Below are 4,651 nucleotides of genomic sequence, written 5' to 3' on the forward strand. Positions count from 1 at the left end.
AAATGGTTTTGAATTTTTATCTATCACAAATAATGGTGTAATAAATATGTTAGTGGCTGAAGGTCTCTGTGTTTGTAATTACTTTTATAGAATAGATACACAGAAGAGGAATGACTGGGTCAACGGGTATGAATACTTTAAGAAGTATTAAAAAATCAAGCTTTTGCTTTAAAAACTATGGCTACATTTGCTAAACTATTTTTCCCATATGCTATAACAATAATATGTGGATGGGAGTCAGCTGTACTGTCCTTCACAAATTACACAATGGAAAATTACAAATAATTCTGTAAATATATTTCTGTTTAGTTAATAAAGTCAAATGTAGACTGATAAACGGAACACATGAAATATTTCACTGAAAGTTGAAGAGATAGGAAAAGGCACTTTTGAAAAAAGAACTAAAGTTATTCTTAATAACTACTTCAGATGGCACCCGCAGCGTTGATCAAGGATCTATTTTTATCTAACTAAATGTCTACACCATATTAGTAAATAAACACGCTAATTATCAGCAGAAAATTCAATTCAACTTTAGAAAAATTGGAACCAGGACCACATACAATTTGGGTTACAAAATAATAGTAGTTTGAAATGAAGCCAGAATTTTTTAAATGCTGATTTAAATTGAACCACTGAGGGACCCATTTCCTAGCATTTTGTGGTCCCGTCTTTCATTTGTGATCTTCTAAACACACGAGAAGCAGAGGAGTTCTCAGGTATGAGGCCCTACAACTGACCAAGCAAACCCAATGTACCTTGTCATATATGATCCTTAAACCAAAAAAAAAAAAAAAAAAAAAAGTATACTAATAAATAAAACAGCGCTTAAACACTGTCTTCAAAGACAAAAATCTGAGTATCTCAGATCTAAATAAATTTGGAAGAGCTGTCCCACAAGATGCCAGGTAGGTGGCCAGGATATGGAAATAAGATGGATAGTCTAGTCTTGTGTATACAGTTTCAACTTGCATGAGTGTCAATAAAATACTGATTTCCAGTATTTATTTTCTTTTATGATGATTTCTAGATTTTTCTCAAATAAAGATCCTATAGATAAAGAAAATCAGATCTGGGAATTATACTCAGATTAGGCAATTTAAGGATGAGTAAAAGAACAATCACAAAGTATTCTGATTCATAGTCTAAATAAGAAATGATGGGATGAATTATTATCTACATTCTTATTTGTATGTCACATATAATATTCTCCTTATTGCTACTAATATAGTTACTTTATGAAGAGGTTCTTCTTCTTTTCCAGGAAATAGTGGCATTTTGAATATTTTCCTGGTCTGCTTTAAGGCCCCAGAGGCTAAACATACCCTTGTCAGTCTTTCTGCTCTGCCACCGTTCCACGCTGACAGCTTTCTAAGGACCTTCTCCATTTTCCAGGAACCTCCCAGGAAGGAAGTACAGTTTGCCTCAGCCCTTATGTCACCAAACTTATAAATGTGTTTTTTTCTCATCCTTCCCCACAATATACATACACAATCACACACATATTCTGCCCCAAGGTGGCAGAATTTAAGTCCCCCTCTTTCCAACACTAATCACCACCTAACATTGCTAGAGACAATGAGAAACATACTTAGGGAAATTTTTGAGTTCCAATCCAGCCTCTTTCTAGGGAATGTCAGGACCCGAGGGTGTGGTGTGGAGAATAAGAATAAAATAAATCACATCCTCACAGCCCATATTTTTGACAACTGATTCAATTTAAATACATTTTAAGAGCATACACGAAGTGGGAAATAAATTTTGTATGATAATGAGTGGCTAAATGGTTATTATAACCTTAGAATTAGTCTTAGTTAATAAGGTCTATCTTGACCATTCTAATTCTATCTCACTCCAAATCCTAACATGCCATGTTATACTGCAATGAAAGTATAACATTCATTGAAAGTACATGTCAAGCTGTCTTTTTCCTCTACTAGTTATAAACAATGAATGGCAAGAAGGAATTCGCCTCTTTATTCCCTGAACCTAGAAAAGTGCCTGATCCTTCGGAGTACTCGATAAATACTTGTTGAATAAATGAACAAATGAATGAAAGGTAGTCTTTTTTGGATTCGGGGATTGAGCTACCTCCATTTCACCATACTGACATCTGTTCTGAATCACTGAAACACAATCTCCATATAGTATAAAAAAATCCAGACAACTGGACAAATGACCAGGAAACAAGGGAAGAGGGTTCTGCAATTTTAATAAGAAGACCACATATTTTTTTTTTGCAGATAAATATGAATTTCTTAAAATCACTATCTCCAACAATAAAAATTAAATATTAAGGCATCTTTTACTCCATCATGGCATATATAGCAAAGAAAGAGGTTTTAAAAAAAGAACCATCATTTTATTCAAAATGATTTCTAATATATTTGACAAATTTTTAAAATTTTTATATTATCCTATTTCAAGTATCACTGAAAGATTTCATGATCAACATCTTGACCCAAACCAAGAGAAAGATATAAAAACATATCCATTTACTAAACGGAGGCAGTTCATACTTGAGAGATAAAAGGAAACTACAAAGAGTATTATATATGAAGTTCAAATACTGAAGCAATTTATGCTCAAATAATTAAAAGAAAGAAGAGATGAAAACTTTAAGATGAGAAGCTTATTAACATGGATCCTGCTACTAAATAAGTGTTAGCTCAGTATTTTGCTCCCTTGAGATGAGAGTTTGCAAAGGGTTTCATACTCCTTTAGAAATAGAGTACATCCACTAGGATAAGATCAGATAAAATAACACTGATTATCTATTATTCCTCATACTTGTCCATTTACAAAGTTTGACAGGCTTCATAAAGTATATTAAACAGTAACATTTTCACCTTTTATTAAGGCAAGTTTGTGAAAACAATTTAGTACAACCAGATAATTTTATAAACTTTTAGATGACAACATTTTTAAGAAACATATAAAACAACTGTGTTTTATAAAAAGCCACTTCATAACCAGAAAAAAGTAATGAAAGATTTTGAATCCAGTTTCCTTTTTTTAGGTGCATGGTCCGAGAATCAAACCTAAGTCTCTGAAATGGAAATCAAGTGTTCTACCATTGCACCACCCAGGCACCCTGGTTTCCTTTTTTAAAGGATGTGCTTTTGTTGTTTCAAATTCCAAGCACTGTTCATCATCTTTAGAACTAGTTTTGCTTAAATGCTTAACCATATCAACCAAGTTCCATCCTGGAGGAGGTTCCCATTTGTGATGCCCATTTGTGATGCATTATCTGCCAGTTTACATTTCTGGGCTTTTGAAAGTTGTTCTTTTTTGTCTTTTTTCTTACCTGATGGGACTATATTGGGAGTCTCAGCTGAGATGGTATTGCTATGGATATCGTAGATTGAATAGGATTATGGTTCTCCATGAACTGTTCTTTATTGACTTTGGCATATTCAAACAATGTATATGTCATAGCAGTTTCAAAATTAACTTCAACTGCTTTTGTAACTTGGCTAGTATACCCTGCTTTACAACTCATGATATGATGTTGTTAAAAAAAAAAAAGAATTCATAGATATAATTAGAAATGTTTGGGAATATGTTTCTGTCCAGAAACCTCTATTAAGAAGACTTTGGGAGCACCATTTTCACCTATCTCCTGGCCCTCATTGGCACTCATTGCGCTGACCATGGGATGCCTCCTAGGTGGACAGTGTTTGTGACCACAAACAGAAAGCGAGGGCAGTGGTCCTCCAACCCAGGCATCCCCTTCTGTGCCCTCAACCATAAGACCACAATTTAACTTTCCCTTTTCTCATTATCAGATCCAATTTATGGGTGTCCCAATTATGAAATGAATTGATCTAGTATGTGATGTTACACAGAAGAACAAATCATATCTATAGCAATGTAAAGAAATAGACATTCTTTTCACCACTCATTTTGTCATCTACCATATATTAACATTAATTTTAAAAGTAATTTATCCTTTATAACCACCAAATAATATTAATATTAATATGATATAATAAGTATATTAAACAATTTAAACCTTTAAAATTCAGCTTATGACTTTTATGCCATTATCACATCTACTCTTAAAAACAACATTGAAATTTGGGAACTGATGACCAGAGAAGCTAGGGGTCTTGATCATGGTGTCACAGTTAGAAAGAGGTAGATTTGAACTGAAATTTTCTCACTCCATGCACTCTTTCCATCATGTCACAGATTCAAGAACTTTGAAGGCTGAGCTTCAAAGATGAATCACTTATAGACTCACCAAGAAGCATTTAGTTCACAGATGAGATAACTGACCATGATTCAAGGTAGAAATTGGAGGTGTCATCAGAGAAATAAATGTAATTTTTAGTGACAGAATTAAGAAGCAAGCATGACTTTCATTTAGGGGTGGGGAAATTCTTCCCAGATTTGTAAATGAACAGGGCATTTAGGATGCCCAGGATTTGGACATTTTTAAGTTGAGAAAAGTACATAAACAATGGTAGAGTCTGTCTTGAAAGTCAGGGAATAACAAGTGCCTTAGTTTGGCAGGATCTTGAATGGGTGTAGTACATAATGTTTTGAAAAGGTCAGTTAGGGCCAGTTTGTGAAGGAGTTTCCAGACTAAGGCATTCCAATTTATTATGGACACAATGATCCCTGCGGATGCAAGTTTTCTGAGAGG

The 4,651-nt window shown here is 33.9% G+C and overlaps 1 pseudogene; it reads right to left on the bottom strand.

The window, feature by feature from the left end:
* Positions 1 to 3,015: 3,015 nt before the first annotated feature.
* LOC143668231 (RWD domain-containing protein 4 pseudogene) lies at positions 3,016 to 3,643 on the bottom strand (annotated as a pseudogene).
* Positions 3,644 to 4,651: the final 1,008 nt, after the last annotated feature.

Source organism: Tamandua tetradactyla, chromosome 24, assembly GCF_023851605.1.
Source record: "Tamandua tetradactyla isolate mTamTet1 chromosome 24, mTamTet1.pri, whole genome shotgun sequence".
Lineage (NCBI taxonomy): Eukaryota > Metazoa > Chordata > Mammalia > Pilosa > Myrmecophagidae > Tamandua > Tamandua tetradactyla.